General features: G+C 33.2%; 1 protein-coding gene across 3 annotated transcripts in view; it reads right to left on the bottom strand.

Moving 5' to 3' along the window:
- Positions 1-19,325, bottom strand: part of SOCS5 (suppressor of cytokine signaling 5) — a 73,875-nt gene that overhangs the window by 39,643 nt on the left and 14,907 nt on the right. For 2 of the 3 annotated variants that reach the window (XM_051975216.1, XM_051975215.1), the window contains exon 2: positions 4,363-4,503. The exons of the other annotated variant lie outside the window; for it this stretch is intronic. The gene's annotated coding sequence lies outside the window, so the exon portion shown is untranslated. The remainder of the gene's footprint in view (positions 1-4,362; positions 4,504-19,325) is intronic. 3 annotated transcript variants of the gene reach the window in all.

Here is a 19,325-nt window from a genome sequence, read left to right as displayed (position 1 = left end):
CTACCTATCTAAATAAGATTTTGAAAGTTCTATTGTACTGTCCTTGATTAGACTACATGTAGACTATTATATTCAATGATAAACTGAAAAACATCCAGAGAAAGGCAAAGGATGGTGAAAGGCACTGAATTTATCATCAGTTAAAGAAAGAAGGGATGTTGACTATGGAAAAGAATCTGAGAGACATGGATAATTGTCTTCAAGTATTGTCATAAAGGAGACTTGTTTTGCTGGTCCCCAAAAAACAAAACTAGAAACAAAAGATAGAACATGCAAAGAGATAAATTTATGAGTGAAATCAAGAATTTTACCAGGCTTATATCCCAAAGAGATCTTAAAGAAGGGAAAGGGACTCCTATGTGCAAAAATGTTTTTTGCAGCTCTTTTTGTAGTGGCTAGAAACTGAAAATTGAATGGATGCCCATCAATTGGAGAATGGCTGAATAAACTGTGGTATATGATTGTTGTGGAATATTATTGTTCTGTAAGAAATGGCCAGCAGGATGAATACAGAGAGGCTTGGAAAGACTTACTTGAACTGATGCTGAGTGAAATGAGCAGAACCAGGAGATCATTGTACACAGCAACAATACTATATGAGAATCAATTCTGATGAACGTGGCTCTCTTCAACAATGAGATGCACCAAATCAGTTCCAACTGTTCAGTAATTCGCTACACCCAGCGAAAGAACTATGGGAAATGAGTGTGGACCACAACATAGCATTTCCACTCCTTCAGTTACTGTCCTCTTGCATTTTTGTTTTTCTTCTCAGGTTATTTTTACCTTATTTCTAAATCTGATTTTTCTTGTGCAGCAAGATAACTATAAATATATATACACATATACTTTAACACATTTAACCTGTATTGGTCTACCTGCCATCTAGAGGAGGGGGTGGGGGAAAAAGGGAATAGTTGGAACAGAAGGTTTTGCAAGGCTTAATGCTGAAATATGTCTTATAAATAAAAAGCTAAAATAAAAAATAAATAAATAACTTTTTTTTAAAAAAGAAAGAAATACACTATTAACCATTTTTTTAAAAAAGAAAAAATTACTCAGTGACAGAAAGGAAAGAGTCGATCAGTTGTTAGCTATCATTTATGCATATGTCTGTCTTTCTACTACTATCACAACCATGCTTTAGGACCTCATGGTCTTCCTGCTTTAATGTATAATACAATAGAAAGAGCACTAAAAGTAGAATCAGGGGACCTGGGTTCAAATCCAACTTCTGCCACTATGTAACCATGGCAGATACCTTTTTGGTACTTAAGTTACATTATTTATAAAATCAGAAAATTGGACAAGATGACCTCTAACACTCTAATCCTATCTATGCTTCTCCAAAACACTCTTTATGCTTCTGCCTGGGTAACCCTCCAGATGATCTATGTTGATTGTATCATTTCTATTTTACTCATCCTCCCTTGAAAGCCGACCTTGATCTTGTTCTAATCTTGCCCTCTCCTGTTACTCTGTCTTTGATCACTGTCTCTCAAACTTGTAATGCTTTGGTCTATTATTTAGTTTTGCCCAATTCCTTTTCTTCTTTCAAATCCAACTTATATGTTCCTTCTTCCATGAACTCTTGAAGTCTTCCCTGACCACTTTCTTTAGCACTATTTCTTAAAATACTTCAAGTCATATTCCTTTTTGAATATTCTCCCTTATATCAGTTATTTTACCCAGTTCCTCAAACCTAACCTTATCAGATAATAATAAACTCTTTAAGGACTTATTGCATATCTATCAATGAATGTGTCATAGCATAATACCTTTCAGAAAAGGGGTTCTTAATACCTGTTGAATATTTTATTGTTTTAGGTATATTTGGTCTTCTGGACTATAAGATCCTTAAGTGAAGAAACCCTATATTATTCTTTTTGTATTCTCTAGACCCAGGCATATCAAAAAACTTAATTAAAAACTTGCCATTTAGATAGGATTGGGGGATAGAAACTATTGAAGACAAAATCTTTCTACAAAAGTGCTTAGTTATTGATTTTCTTGAGGACACTGAATAAAAAGAGCTATTCTACTAGTTGGCTCATGTAATTGAATTACCACCCTAAACAATAGACCAACAAATCAGATTTAGCAGCAAAGCTCTCCAAGATTCTATTTAGCGTACTGAAATAAGTGATTTCATTCACAAATATGATGCTTTAAAACTACTCCAAAAAACTTTTGTAAAAATATTTACTGTTAATTTGGACTATGTGCACCTACTGACCCAAGACTATAGCCAGCACTCTCAAGGTATCTAACAAATTAATGGAAATCAAATGTTTAATAATGCTTCCTAAGCTACATTTGAAAGCAAGAAGGATTAAGTAACAACAATAGGGTCAATAGTTTTGTTTTCTTTTCTTTTTTCAAATATACTAATGGAACAAGCAGACAAGGAAGAATCAGAAATAATTAACTCAATAAATCAGTTAGAGAAACTTCAACACAAATTATCCAGGAAAAAACTCCATATTTGACAGTATATGTTAGGAAAAATAAAAAGCAATGTGGTAAAAATTTCGTTTAGACTGATACCTTACAATATATGCCACAAGAATTTCAAAAGTTATATGATCTGGATATTAAAACACTCCTATTATTAAAAAAAAAAAAACTAAAACTAAAGAGAACCAGATCAGGTACCTTCTTCAGCAATGTTTAGGAGGTAATTTTTTTTTTAATAATATCTTTTTATTTTCAAAATACACGCAAAGATAGTTTTCAACATTCATCCTTGGAAAATTTTTCTCCCTCCCTTCCCTTGACAGCAAGCAATTCAATTTAAGTTAAACATGTACAATTCTTCTATACACATTTCTACATTTATCATGCTACACATGAAAATCAGAACAAAAAGGGAAAAAAAACATGAGATAGGAAGAAAAAAGCAAGCAAACAATTACAAAAAAGATGAAAATACTATGTTGTGATCTACAATCAATCCCCACAGTCCTCTTTCTGGATACAGATAACTCTGGCCATAATGGGCCTATTAGAATTGGCCTGAATCAGCTCATTATTGAAAAGAGCCATGTCTATCACAGTTGATCATCACATAATCATATAAATATCACATAAACAACACTGTGTACAATGTTCTCTTGGGTCTACTTATTTCACTTAGCATCAGTTCATCTAAGTCTCTCCTGGCCTCTCTAAAATCATGCTGCTGATCGTTTCTTATAGAACAATATTCCATACCATTCAGTTCCTTACCCCTACAAAAAAAGGGGCTGCTACAAGCATTTTTTACACATATGGGTCCTTTCCCCTTTTTTAATGATCTCTTTGGGATATAGAGCCAGTAAAGAGACACAGCTGGATTAGGGAGCGAATTTTTAATAAAAGAAAGGCACAAAAATAAAGAAAAAATTGATTATATCAATGACATAAAATTGAAGAGCTCTTGCATAAATAAAATTAACACAATTAGATAAAAAGCAGTTAAATGGGTAAAAGTGTCAAATATCTCTATAATGGTCTGATATCAAATATATAGAGAACAAAAATATTTATCCAATACAATATGAAAAAAATTTCAAAAAAAAGAACTATTAACAACCATATAAAACCATTTGGAATATCCAAACCATTAATATGAGAAATGCAAATTAAACTAAATCTGAGGTTTTATTTCATACCTAGGAAATTGGCAAAGACTTCAAAAGAAATTAACAAATAATGTTGAGGGACTATGGGGAAATGGTCATAGTAGTGCACTATTGGTAGAGTTCTGAACTAGTCCAACCATTCTGGAAAATGATTTTGAATTATGGTCAGAAAGCAATTGAAATATCTATATCTTCTAACCTGAGACTACAATGATAGGCAAAGACCTTAGACAAATCAATGACAAAAAGAAAAGTATTCCTTCTTTCTATACCAAATATTTATAGTAGCAATTGTGCTAGCACAATTAGAAACAAAGTAGAAGCTCAATGCTTGGAGAATGGTTAAGTAAGTTCCTAACCCATTTTTGTCCTGGACCACTTTTAGCAGCCTGGTAGAATCAATCTAAAGATCCCTTCTCAGGATAGTGTTTTTAAATCCACAAAATATACAGGATTGCAAAAGAAATCAATAATCCAAATACTTAAGTAATAAATTCACAGAAGTCAGTGAATAAACTTTGTTAGATGAACATAATGGAATATTCATGTGCTGTCAGAAATTATAAATATGATAAATACAGAGAAGCAGAGAATGACTTATATGAACTGATACAAAGTAGAGTAAGCAGAACTAGGCAAACAATATATAAAACTAGTACAAGAATGTAAAAGGAAAGAATGACAACAATGAAATAAATGAAATTGAACGCTTTGAAATTATGATCTAACTTGGACTCACAGAAAAAATATGAGAAGCTCCTCTCCCAATTCTTTTGTAAAAGTGAAAGAACAACCATAGGTGCAGAATATTTCATTTGTCATCACATTTTTTGATGGGTTGTTTAGCTGAATTTTGTTTCTTCCTCTTTTATATGGTTCTCTGGAAAAGAGTAGAGATGGGAAGCTTTGATCATCTAAAATTTTTAAAATCAATAAACTTTTTTTTTAACACTCTTCTCATTATAAAGCCCATTTTTAAATACATAAAACATGTAGATTTGTATTTACCAATACTCCCCCCCCCAAATTGAGACTATTGTGTGTTAAGCATACAAATACTTAATAATTTATTCTGAATTCTCAACTCTATCTCGTTCTTATCTTCTAGATTCTTCAGCAAACTAACTTCAAACTACAAACTCAATTTGTAAGTTCTATCTGGCTCTTAGTAGAAAAATGAGGCAAAACCAAAACCATCACTAAATTCTTATACCTCTACAAAAACCAAGATGTCAAGAATCATGTTGTAGTTGCTAAGCTTTATACATTAATAATTTATTTTCTTCACTTTGTTTATCTGCTTTAAGGATACAACATTTATATACATACACAGAAAATAATTTTTCGAATTAAGGGAAGGCACAAGGCCAGGCTTGGGTCTTGAAGAAAATTAAAGATTTGAAAGACTGAGAGAAAGGAATACAATCTAAGTGTGAGTACAAACTATAAAAGCTCAAAAATACAAGATTACAAAGTGCTGTCCAGGGAATAGTAAATAGATTGGTCAGCTGCTGCGATGTAGAGCTCCTGAAGGTGAACTATGTTCACTAAACCTGGAGCCAGAACCTGCAGAGCTTTAAATGCCCAATAGAGGGGGGGTTTGTACTTTATCCTAAGGCAACAAAGAGTCAATGGAGCTACCTAAGCAGGAATGTGTGATGTCAAAACTGTGTGGAAAATGGATTAGAAAGAAGAGACTGGGAAAAGGGAAGCAGGACACTATTTCAGTACTGTAGGCAAGAGGTAATGAGGGCCTGGACAAGAGAAGCAGCCCTGTGGTAAATAAAGAGGAGGACAGATTCTAAGAGAAACCATGGAATTGACAAAACTTGGGAATTAACTGCATATGGAGCATGAGAAGACAATGAATAGTTAAACAGGAAAAAAAGGAAAGGAAACAACATTTATTATGTGCTAAATGCTTTACAGATATCATTCACTAGATCCTAACAATTCTGGAAAGAGGTACTTATTATCCTCATTTTACAGTTGAGAAAATTGAGGCAGACAGGTCAAATGACTTGCCCAGAAACATATAGCTAGAAAGTGCCAGAGGTCACATTTGAACTTGTCCTCACTACAAGCCCAGAACTCTGTCCACTTCAATCCCTCAAAGGCTGTGAGACTAAGTAAGAAGGATTTTAAGAGTTAAATATGCAAATAGTATAATTTAAAAGGCCTAGTTAATTAACATTAAGTGAAAAAGTTATGAATATATAAATTCTTATGCTGGTTGCAGTACTTCTCTAATGTGACCATTAGAAAATCATTGGCTTTGTTTCCCCTTTGGTCAAGCTAAAATTATTTTGATTTTTTTCTAATTAGAATAAGTGATGGGAAACACTTTCAATTTTTAAAACTGTGGTTCTTGGATCCATTGTAATCTGGTGTATCACAGGACCAACCATGATGGCTTAAGATGATGATGACAGTTTGAATTTGCCTTTCTTGTCAATACTATCATGCCTTAAGAAGATCTAAGTTTTTAGTTTCTGCACAACGCCAATGAAAGATTAGAAAGGAAGGAGAAAGCTGGGGAAAAATGTTTAGTCAGTGTTTTTGATAGAGATTTCATTTCTTTATTTATTTGTTTATTTATTTTGTAATAACTTTATTGACAGAATCCCTGCCAGGGTAATTTTTTTTTTTTTAACAGCATTATCCCTTGCATTCACTTCTGTTCCTATTTTTCCCCTCCCTCCCTCCACCCCCTCTGGCAAGCAGTCCTATATATGTTAAATATGTCGAAGTATATCCTAGATACAATATATGTATGTAGAACCAAACAGTTAAGAGATTTCATTTCTAAAATATACATAATCATCTCAAATTTATATGAATATGTCATTCCTCAATTGATATATGCTCAAAGGATATGAACAATTTTCAGATAAAGAAATTAAAGTCATTTCTAGTCACATGAAAAAATTGACTAAAGAAATGCAGATTAAGACACACACCTCACAACTCTGACACTGGCTAAGATGACATGAAAAAATAGTAAGCATTAGAAAGGATATGGGAAAACCACAACAATAATACATTATAGAGTTGTGAGATGATCCAAATATTCTGTAGAACAATATGAAACTATGCCCAAAAGGCAATAAAACAGTGCATATTCTTTAATCCAGCAGTGTCTCTACTGGATCTGCATCCCAAAGAGATCATAAAGGGAGGGAAAGGGACTCACATATGCATAAATGTGAAATAACTGAAATAACTCACAATGCCTGTTAGCAGCTCTTTTTGTGATGGCAAGGAATTGGAAACAATGAATGCCCAGGGTCACATAATTACTAAGTGTCTGAGATCAGATTTGAACTTAGATTTTCCTGACTCCAGGCCTAATACTGTCTACTGTGTTACCTAGCTCTTTTGAGTATCAAAAACTGCCAAGCCATCAGTTGAAAAAAAAAGACCATAATATTTAACAATCAAAAAACCTTTAGTAGTCTTTGAGAGAGCAATTTAAAACCACGGGTAGGAACAGAAGTTAAGATTTCAAGGGATTGATAAGGGAGTCATGGGAGAGGCCTCGACTTTTTCTAGGAATTTTTCTTTGAAATATTTGAGATGTAACAGATGAATACTTGAGGAATTAGGATTCAGTGAAAGCTTTTTGAGGATAGGGTAGACCAAAGGGGAAAAGTAGTTATTAAGAAGACATTGGAGATGAGGATCAGAGACTCTTATAGAGGATAGGATAGAAGGAGATGGGGATATAGGGCCACAAGTATTAAAGTTAGCAAGAAGAACCATCTCTTCAGAGATTGGGAAAAAAAAGAAAGAATGGTATTATTATCCAATATATTGGATCTTGAATCAAAGGACCTTTATTTAAATTCCACTATTTAACATTTTACCAATATAATCCTGGGGAAGTCACTTCATTGAACCTTCTGGGCCTTAGTTTCCTCATCTGCAAAATGAATGGATTGGATTCTAAGGTTTCTTTTAACCCTAAGTCTATGACTTATTATTGGTCTTTCTGCTTCCAATCTCTCTTCTTTCCAAATGAATATCCGCACAGAAGCCAAAATAATCTTCCTAAAAGTCTTACACTCTTCTGCTCAAGAAGCTTCTGGAAACAAACCAAAAAACCCTCCTATATTTAAAATGTTCATAATCCAACTCCAGCCTGCTTCTCAAATATTTCACATTACTTCCCTTCCTGAACACTATGTTCCAGTCCAACTGGTCTAGTTGTTTGCTACTCCTTATACAAGGCATTTCATCTTCTTGAAATGAAGACCCAGTTGTGAGTCTTCTCTCCCAAATTACTTTGTATTGATGTGTCAGTACATATTTTACATACTACTCCCTAACCCAATACAATGTAAGCAACTTGAGGGAAGGGGCTGTTTTTAAACTTTTGTATATCCAGAATCTAACAAAGTTCCTTGTATGCAATAGACATTAATAAATGCTTTCTGCAAGTGAGAATCTACTATGCATAAGGCATTATAGGTGGTATAAATGAACTCCAGATTCCCAAATTCATAATCTAATACTTTGAAATAAATTTGGCTATACTCTCTAATTTTTTCTTATCTTTCCAAGTTATCTTAGTGTGTCTGTCTTGTTTCCCCAACTGGATTGAACCACCTTAAATTGCTAATGAATGCTGTTGGCAGGTATTCAATACTTGTAAAATGATATTAGGAAAAAGTCTTATTCTAAGTAAGAAAAGTTCTAATGTTAAATTTAACTTTGTTATTTAAACTATCTGTAATCAATTAGAGCTTTTTCTAGAATATAATAGTATCTTTTATCTCTAAAATTCACCTGATTGACATTTACTCCTCTTCTACAGTGGTTTCCCTTCCTCCTTCCCCCTTCTCTCAACCAAATATGGATAAAATCTCGAATCGAATTAGGGCAAAAAAAGGCCTTTGACCCATGGAATTATTCCCCAATGAATGAAGACTACCCGTAAAACTTCTTTACTAATGTCATCAAATAAATTTAAAATATTCTAAGAACAAAGCTAGTTATGAAAGAAATTCTGCAGATGGCTTCAGAATACTTGAAATTATGTTGATGTTATAACTTAAAATTTTCTTATTTTAAACTTAAAAACCTAAAAACTCTACCATTCTTTACCATATAAAGGCAAGAAAGATGATTAAGCAGCAGATAAGCAATACCAAAAGAATCATTAACAATATCAAGGGCATTGTTACTTAAAAGAATAAAGCAGCTTCTTGTTAAAACTGCTAATATTGGATAATTCTTACAAACAAACCAATCAATTAAAAAGAGTAGTAGGGAACAACAACAAAAAAAAATCATATACATGCTGATAAGCTAGCTTCCCAAAACTAATTTTTTTAAACTTTTGAATATAACTCTAAAATTATGGCAACAGAATTAAAAAAAATTTTATGGATACATCAATTTGTATGGTATGTTTATCAATCAGCAATTCATACAATTAGTGTCTGCAGGAACTGAATTTACTAGTATTAAAGCTGATAAAATATTTCTCTCACTTGTCCATACTCATTTTCTTAAAATGCTTATAAAAACCCAAAGGACAGTTCCATAGCTTTTTTCAGACCTCTGGAAGGTTCCCCTTGGGGAACTGTGCACCAAAAAAGGCCTCTAGAGTCTGCCTAGGTCTTGGTACAGGCCCAGAAATTAACTTGGAATATGAGTTTATACTACAAGACTATAAGGATTAGAAAGAGTATTGACTGGATAGTGCCTGCAAAGAGATGTGACTTTTAATTGTACCATTTCTATGATTGTTTCATCCCCTCTGTATTCTAATCACACTATACAAGAGTTATTTACCTAAAGATGACTTTATCACAATGTATCAATGTCCTCCTTAAGGTCATTTGAGTATCAATGTAGCACTCAAACCATCTAGCCCATCTCCTTTTTCAATACTAGATTTTCCTGAGTGAAATCCTTTATGTTACTTTGCACAAACATCCTCTTTGACAATATGTGTGGCAGTTTACTTACAACCACCATGTAGCTTCTCCATTTCCTTTCTTGTCATATACAATCTTGACTTTCTGAACTGTTTTTTTTTTTATGATTCATCTAGCATTACTAAAAGTAACATGACCTCTCAGTAAAAGGAATCACACATATAAAATATTGCATATAATGTTAGTTATTTTATTACAAGAGTTCAATGAAGAGAGAGATATTAGAAAATATTATGGAATAAAAACAGAAAGAGCACTGGAATTAAAAAAAGATGAATTTATGTATCTAGAAACAGGTTGAGACAGCTGAAATCACTTTAATTTCCCAAATTTCTTTTCATTCGGAATCCAGACAATTTAATGTAAGATCTGGCATGCAAATACAATACATACACATAGGGCCTGTGGAGTTAATGGATTAATTTAATAACCCATCTATTCAAATGCATGTCATAGTCTGAATTAGAGGCATTTTTCATCTATATGCTTTTTTTTTTCTGTGAAGACTTCTAGTATTATCTCAAATGAACTTGAGAAGTTACAGAATTCATTAATGAGTTCTTGTATTCTGGGGCTTGATGGAAACAGCAAGATGTCATCCGCAAAGAGGAACACCAGAAAGACTTCATTCTCTATCTGGAGATCTTCCATGACATAGGACTGCCTCCTTATGCCTTGATGTCTATAATATAATGCTGAGGGAAAAAGTTCCCTTTGTAGATGTGTATAGCAAAGAATCTTTATATGATCTTAAAACATTTACTGTTGAAGTAGAGCCTTCAAAGTCAGAATGTACTTTTAATACTGTTAAGGGACAGGTCAGTTCTCCAAGAGCCTCACAACTGTGAATCATAACATCTGAAGGAGTTACAGGGCAGCCTTTGCTGACACAGTGATTGCAGACTGGGAATGAGATAAATTGGAGGCAGAGGGGAGAGGAGAGAGGTCAGACAACACAATTATCTTTCGGTCAGAGAACAGCAATTGCCTCTCAGTCTCCTTGTATCAACCTCTCGCAAGAGGAGATCCATTCTGTAGGTCTGGACTGGATATCCAGCAGCCACAGCCAGGTGGCTATTCCAACACAATGATATATTTTTTTAATTTAGTGGGATCTTGTATTTCCTAACACCTTGCATTTAATTAGTCTGCTACAGAAATGTCTTAGGAAGCTCCCTCTTATTTTTATAGATGATATTCTTAATGTATTTGTAGATTACTCTCAAGGATTTTTGGCAATAAAAAGTAAGCATACAGACATTACTGGCGATCATTTATTTTTTTCCTTCTTTAGTTATAATACAACTATAATATTTTTCAATTATTTGGAATGTCCTCAATTTTGGATCCTTGATGTTTTAAAAACAAAGTTACACCTTTTGGATCAAGCTGTTTTTTACATCTTTATCTCCTTTAGTGCTGTTTTGACTTCTTAAAACCCAAGGAACATATAAAGAATATAATTCTAATGTAAAAAAGGGACCTACTTCAGAGGCCATCTAATCCAACCCCCTCAATTTGCATCAGAGAAGTGAGGTATTTGGCAGTGGTTCTACTGTACTCTATGAAAAGACTTAGAAGGGGGGAAAAAATCACTAAACCTGTTATTTTTTGGTTTACTTTTTGTTTGCCTTAAAATATTAACTATCCTTTTTGTGTTAAGAAGGAATTGGAAAATGAGTGGAGTAGGGAATGGCTGAATTACACCATATTAATGTAATGGGATATTATTGTTCTATAAGAAATGATAACAGGCTGATTTCAAAAAAATCTGGAAAAACTTATATGAACGATGCGGAGTTGAAATGGGTAGAACCAGGACAACATAGTACATAGTAATAAGATTATAGGATGATCAACTGTGATAGACTAAGCTCTTCTCAACAATAAGTGATTGAAGATAATTCCAAAAGACTTGGGATGGTCATGTCATTCTCCATCCAGAGACAAAATTATGGAGACTGAATATGGATTGAAGCATACTATTTTCACTGGTTTTTTTTTTTTTTTGTTTGTTTGTTTGCTTTTTCTTTCTCATGGCTTTTCCCTTTTGTTCTGTTTCCCCCCCCTCCCCCCCACAACATGACTAATATGGAAATGCTTAAAATGATTATACATATATAATCATCAGATTGCCTTCTATCTTGGGGCGAAAGGAAAATTTGGAACTCAAAATCTTACAAAAATGCTGAAATTGTGTAAGTAAATGTGCATGTAATTGAAAAAATAAAATGGAACTATAAATCTAAAAATACTGGACTTCTCTGACACCCAAGATCACTTAAGCTTTTTTGGCTGCCATATCACACTAATAAATAATACTGATCTTTATTCAACAATATGAGATAGTCATGTTTTATTCTGTACTTGTAAAGGTAAATCTTTTCATAAATTATTTCTTTCTAGATTTGGTCAAATATTCTAGTCTATTGACATTTTTGGATCCTAGCTATATCATTCAACATTTGAGCTGTATGTAACAATATGTGATGTATGAAGGATAAAGGCACCTGTCTTTATCTACAATTTAGAGTTACATTTCCAAGGCCAAACATAAATCCCTAGGTCCATTGAAGGCTTTCTTCCAGACAACATTAGTGACTATTCTTTGGGCCAAACTACTCAATGAATTCTGAATCTATGTAACATGTACCCTCCAATTGTCCAAAAGAATTATCACAAGAGCATTTCACACACAACATTATCTCCTGCTTCTGTGCGTCTGCTCAAGTGGCTCCAAGTATAGAATTTCCACCTCTTCCCAATTTCCACTTCAACTTTCCAAGAATTTTCAAGGTGCCTTCAAAGCACAGCTCAGATATTCTTCTCTCTCCCCCAAATTACTTTGTATCTAATTATTGTATATATTTTATTTCCCTTAAATGGAAGGGTAAGGAAATGTTTTGTTTTCAATCTTTGTATCTCAAGCACCTGCTACAGGGGCTTGCACAAATTTTATGCTCTCTTTAGCCCAATTCAGCACAAAAAGAAAATAAAATCTTTTTTTTACTGTCATTAGTATTTCTCAAAAGCCTCTCAGTTCTCCAAAACTGTACAGTAAGTAGAAAGAGTAGATTTGCAGTCAAAGAACCTGAGTTCACAGTGCAAGGCATTTCATTTCTCTGAGCTTCATTTTTACAAAGAGAGCTAGAGGACTAAATAGATGGCTTCTAAGATCCCTTCCAGATTTAAGTGTATAAATCTAGGTCAATTACCATTACTCTAGATCAACTACTATTATTCTAAGCTCCAAAAATACCTAAAAGAACCATGCCACACTTTTTTTTTTTTTGCATTTAACCTTCATTACTTGTTCTTGCTTACATTTGCTAATTTTTTTTTTTTTTAATTTAAGTAGGTCTAAGAGTTCCTGCTGTTTTCACATCATTTTCTTTAGACAATACCTTTTATTCCTCTACACTGGAATTGTCCTGTGGTGTCTGAGATTTTTATTCTCAAAGGTTTGTCATTTCTACTAGACTGATTTCAGCTTGTTAGTGAGAAGTGGGTTCCAAAAATATCAGTAAATACTGTCTCCACCTTTTAAAGGAACAAATTCAAAATAAAATTGGAAATCAAATACAATTTGAAAATGATTTCAAAACAGTTCAAAAAGAACTGTATTTTTAAGATTAAATGCACATTTGAACTAGTGAGGTTTTAAAATGACTTTTAAAAAGGAAATTTGAAGCGTATTCAACAACTAAAAGAACAGCTTCAGTTAGTGAGGGTCCCATCACTCTAAGTATTCAGAGGAAAAGAATCATTTATCACGAATGCTGTGGACAGAATTTATATACACTGGGACTCAAGGATCTCTAATACTCCTTGAACTTCTATGATATAAGTTGGGAAACTTGGCCCAAATGACAAGGAGGAAACAAGCATTTATATAATGTCTACTACAGATAAGGCACCATGCTAAGCATTTTTATAAATATTTAATTCTTATGAGGCAGGTGCTATTATTGTTCTTGTTCTACAATCCAAGAAACTAAGACAAATACATTAAATGATTTGCCAACGATCACACAATTGTGATCTCAGGTCTTCTTGACTTCAGGTCTAGCACTCTGTCCACAGAGCCACCAATTTCATAATTAGTATATTGGCAGACTTCTTAGAGTAAACCATAAAGCTAGTTTGAATGTCCTATCACCTTTTAAAAAAAAATTATTTTCAAAAAATGCTAACCATGCTGAGTTTTACATATAGCCATGAAATAAATCTATTGGCTCATACAAAAATCAAATCTGAGATATAAATAAAAATATATAAAAATACTTTCTGCCACAAGAGGAATGAAGGACTAGAATGACAATCTTTTGTCCTGCCATTTAATTTATAAACATTATCTAAAATTTTGCTTGAATTCCTGCCATAAAAATATGTACTTCATATTAGACTGTGATTATAATAAAAGTTAGTGGGGTCAAGAAAAGCACCTATTCAAACAAGAGACAATTGTCTCTCAACATAATCTCTCAATCTAACTCTTAAGGTATAATGTTAGAAGTATTGGGAGTGATTAGCTAACTTTTCCACCTTAAAAAAAAGGAAAAAAAATATAGTTGTCTGTATTTTTTAAAGCTGCATTCACTTTCCAATAAGTCACTCAAAATCAAATTTAACAGTTAAATCAAACTGACAAAACTTATAATTTATGCAACACTGCACATCCACAATTCATCACTTCCCTACCTGAAAATTGAAGTTTAGATGACTTTTAAAATGTTTTCATTGACATGAAAAATCTTGTTTATACTTTTTTTAAAAAAAACTTTAAAAGTTTAAATCACTATCACACTTCACAGAAATCTTCTCATGTTTATTTGTATTCTCTCTAATGATCATTTCTTACTGTATAATAAATATTCCCTGTCAATCACACACTATACAATTTGTCTGACTTTTTTTTGTTTCATAGGCACTCCTTCCCCACCCCCACCCCACTCCCATTTTTTGTTATCCTAACAAATGCCACTATAATTCTGGTGTACCTGGGCCCTTTCTTTTATTAACTTCTTGAAGTATGTGACTAGTAACGAAACCTTAGATAAAAAAAAAAAAATTACTTTTGTCTCATAATTTTGAACTGTTTTCCACAATGGTTAATTAGATCAATTCACAGTTTCATCAATATTGCATTAAAGTGTCCCTGTAAAATTTTGTGCATACATAAATCTACTGTTCTATTAATACATTACATTTACTTTTAAACACACACCCCCACACACAATAAACCATTTTATAAATCATTTATTAATAATACCAAAACCTTATTTTAAAATTATTATTTTTACTATCAAAGGCCTCATTTCTAAAATATATAGAAAATTGACTCAAATTTATAAGAATCCAGGCCATTCTTCAACTGATAAGTGGTCAAAGAATATGAACAAACGATTTTCAGATTAAGAAATGAAAACCATTTCTAGTCATATGAATAGGTGCTCTAAAATCACTATTGATCAGAGAAATGAAAATTAAGACAACACTGAGATACCACCACACACCTCTAAGAAATTCCCATCTTCATTAATATTAATCATTTGTTTTTGCACACTCCCTTGCATATTCTGTATACACGATTTTTAAGTAGCTTAAAAAGATTGTTTCCATACCTTAAAAATGCACATTTAAAAATTTTGCAGGTAAAACAATTTTTGGCAATAAAAGCTTAGTTTTACTACATCATGCTAATTTGTTGATGGAAATTGTCATTAGCTAAAACTTCAAGGCGTAAAATTATCACTAACAATAGTGGATTTAAATCCACATTTCAAATAACTTTTGAAACAAAATTGGTTCAAAATAAATTTTATCAAAAACCTGTTAAGATCTCATGAGCTCATCACTGCTACTTTGTAACATGACTAATGAGCGACTAATAAAAGAATTGTTAGCATTTTTCTGATGCTGACTTGGGCTTGCGAATTATTATTTTCAATCCATGATTATGTTGCAACAACCTTTTCATTCCACTTTTTCATTCTGTGAAGGCTGGTTTATTTATTACTAAATAATATAAACAAGCATTACCATATATGGGGAAACTCTGAGGAATGGCACCAAAATTGTGAAAGGTTTCTAGAGGTGAACTAACAACCCTTCCAAACATCAACTTTCTATCTATAATCATTTGTCAATTTGCTGAATTTTGATATACATTTCTCTTAATTATTAATGATTTGTAACATCTTTTTATATAGCTATGAAAAAAATTTGCATTTCTTATGAAAACACTTCATAAATCACAGGGGAATAATTCTCCATCTCATATTTTTCCCCAATGCAGGGTATTTAAACCATCTCTAAAAATGTAATTGGCTCAAGAAACTAAAGGCTTAAAATCTTGACATAATTTCCTGGTTGCCCAAGGAAACTATAACACCTAAAATGTGCATGAGGCTCTTTTCCTGATGTCTGTCAGACCATAATGGGTAACTCAAGCAAGGAAACTTCCATCTATGAAGAAACACAAGATTTCCCTCAGTATATATCCTTCTCTTGCTATAACTAAGCATATGTTTTTTGTTAACCTGATAAATGGTCTGCAGGCATCATTTTGTTTCAATATTGAATCTAAATTACCAGAGATTGAGTCAGATATAATCTAGAATATCTAGGACTTTTATCAAAGCTTTGATGCAAAAAAGGTCATACAGGTTTTAAGTAGTATAGTCAAGGACAACCCAACTCGTCTGATTCCAAATCTGGTACTAATGGAATACACAGACTATCCAATAGTCATCTATTACTCATCATGACCAAGGGAGGATAATATTTTCTATTTCATCTCCAATACTGTTCCTGACCATAGCAAGCATTTTCCTAACTTTTTTTAGACTTGGCAGAAAACTAGAAAAACAGATTCATGACTTTCAAATCCCTTCCCGAGGTCATAATAAATAATCTCTTGGTAGTTTTACTTATTTTTCCCTAAATGTGTTATTTTAGGCTTGCCAATAATGAAACATATAAAAAGACTATTGTTCATAGTTTACCCTCATTTTACACACACACACACACACACACACACTTAAAGGTATCAGAAAAGTACAGTTCCTTGTAAACTTAATGTCTTCCAAGTGGCTTATGAAAAAAAAAAAAGTCAAAGGATATTCGCCTTTGACCCACAATATACATATTACCCCAATCAGAGGAATGTCAGCTTTAAAACATTTTTTTTAATTTTTAAACATTTTTATTTAAAGTTTTGAGTTCCAAATTCTATCCTTTTCTCCCCTCTCCTCTCTCCTCCCCTCCATGAAATAAACAGACATGTTATACATATGCAATTATGTAAAACATTTCTATATTAATCATTTTGTATAAGACCTGGCAATAAAAGGAAAAAAAAATGAAAGAAAATAAGAAATAGCATGCCTCATGCTATATGCAGTTTGTATTCAAACCAGTCTTCTCTGGAAGCAAAGAATATGCTTCATATCATCAGTCTTTTGAGATTGTATTGGATATTGCTGATTATAGCTAAGTCATTCACAATTGTTCATCAAATAGAATTGCTGTTACTATACATAATATTCTCCTAGTTCTGTTCACTGCACAATGAATCAGTTTATGTAGTAAATCTTTCCAGGTTTATCTGAAACCACATTCCTCAAGTGATGGAGATCTCTTTGATTTCCAATTAGTAGTCACCACAAAAAGCTTCTAGAAATATTTTTGTACAACTATATCCTTTTCTCTTTTTTTTTAGATGTCTCTGGGATACAGATCTAGAAGTAACTGGATCAAGGGGTATACAACAGAGTTCAAATTGCTCTCCAGGACAGTTCACAACTCCATCAATAATTCATTAGCCATTTCTAACTTTTATCCTGTTTTTCTGCTAATTCTACTATCTTTGGATTTTTTTAAATTAAATAACTTGTCTTAAAATATTTTATGAAAGTCTATATGAATCATACTAGGCTTGGCCAAATTTTAATACATATTTGCGCCTCAAAAGAACTTTTAGCACAATTTCTCTTTCAGAGTTTGTTTTCTTAATCTAGACAAAGGGGTATAACACAAGAAGCAGTAGACAAAATCTGAGGAACCTGTGATGAGATGCAGTTCAGACAATTACTAAATATATGACCATGAGCAGCAATTAAACGGAGAGAACATTGTGCTTGATATCAGGGAAGACTCTTCTTCATGAATTCAAATCTGATCTCAGACACTTCCTAGCTGTCTGACCCTGAGCAAGTCACTACATCTGTTTGCTTCAGTTCCTCATCTGTAAAATGAGCTGAAGAAAATGGCAAACCACTCCAGTGTCTGTCAAGAAAACCCCAAAAGGGGTCATGAAGAGTGGGACACAATTGAAACAACTCAACAATAACATGAGCCCAAACAAGTTATAATCCCTTGACATTCGCAGATTCCTAATCTGTAAAATATAACATGTGTAATATCTTCAAGAAATAAATAGATTTGCACATGCTCTTAGGTGAAAGATCAACTGGTGAGAGTCAGAGGCATAAAAGATTATCTGCTAAGAAGTCCTGAGGTAGCTCTTTGTCTACCTCATAGAAATGACAGATCAGCTGCCTACCTCAGGCACACCAATGTAAAAGAACACAAATGATACTGACAGAAGGCACCTAGAGAGCTTACTTAAGTCTTAGGCAAAAAAAAAATTAGAGATTTTAAAAAGATGGTAAGAAAAGGAATTTAAATTTCTACAGTTTGAAATACAGGGATGGAGTATAACAAACAAGAGCTGGTAAGAATCTATTTAGCTAATGTCTTTAAAAAATCAAATCAAATGGACTTTAAACTGAAAGAGGAGTAGGGAGGGGAAAAAACTTACCTATCAAATTAAAAACTAAAGAGAAAGGGCAGCTAGGTAGCGCAATGGATAGAGCACCAGCCCTGAATTCAGGAGGACCTGAGTTCAAATGTGAACTCAGACACTTAACACTTCCTAGCTGTGTGACACTAGGCAAGTCACTTAACCCCAGTTGTGCTTCAGCAAAAACAAAACAAAACAAAACTAAGGAGAACTGCTACAATGTAGGAACCAAAAATTCACAAGACTACAAAGTTTAGGGGGAAAAAAAAGAGTAAAAAAAAAAAAAAAACACACACACTAAAATACTATAAACTGAGAAGGTAATTCATTGTGAAGAAATCTGAAGTGAAAAGGATTCACCCTGGAATCGTGCCCTGAGTTCCCCAGGGGCCACAAGTGCTAGTGCTTCTCTTTTACCCTTAAACCACAACTTGAATTTCCTATAGCCAATGCAGTAAGGTCTTGCACCCAGTCTCAGCAAAGGATCCCCCTGTAATCTCTTTTAGACCAGTTCTAGGATTCCCTTACCATCTTTGGGCAGAGAGCTCCCTGTTATTTCTGTCTCAGTTTCACTGCTGGTGGTGTGCCTCATGTACTGAACTGCATACCAGCTCCCACCTTGTATAACAAGACTTACCTGCTCACCTCCTAAAATGTCTGGAAAAAATGTCTCATCCCACCCTTTGTTGACTCTGTCACTCCAGAACTTGATTTGAAGTGTTACTTTAAAATTGTTTGTTAAAGAATGCTGGGAGAGTTCAGCAGAAATGCAACTACAGCTAGAATTCTGGTTCTGTTGTTATCAGGTAATTTGCCTTAATGATCATTTTGAGAGAAATTACTATTATATGACTAGTTATTAATTTTTGATTCATCCTTTTCCTTCTGTTAAAACCCAATTCTTGAAAAGGTCAATCTCTGAAGAATATGGTTGAATGGTGAGATTTGTTT

The sequence above is a fragment of the Antechinus flavipes genome, chromosome 2, assembly GCF_016432865.1.
Source record: "Antechinus flavipes isolate AdamAnt ecotype Samford, QLD, Australia chromosome 2, AdamAnt_v2, whole genome shotgun sequence".
Lineage (NCBI taxonomy): Eukaryota > Metazoa > Chordata > Mammalia > Dasyuromorphia > Dasyuridae > Antechinus > Antechinus flavipes.
The sequence above is the reverse complement of the archived record's forward strand: the minus strand, read 5'-3'. Positions and strand labels throughout refer to the sequence as shown.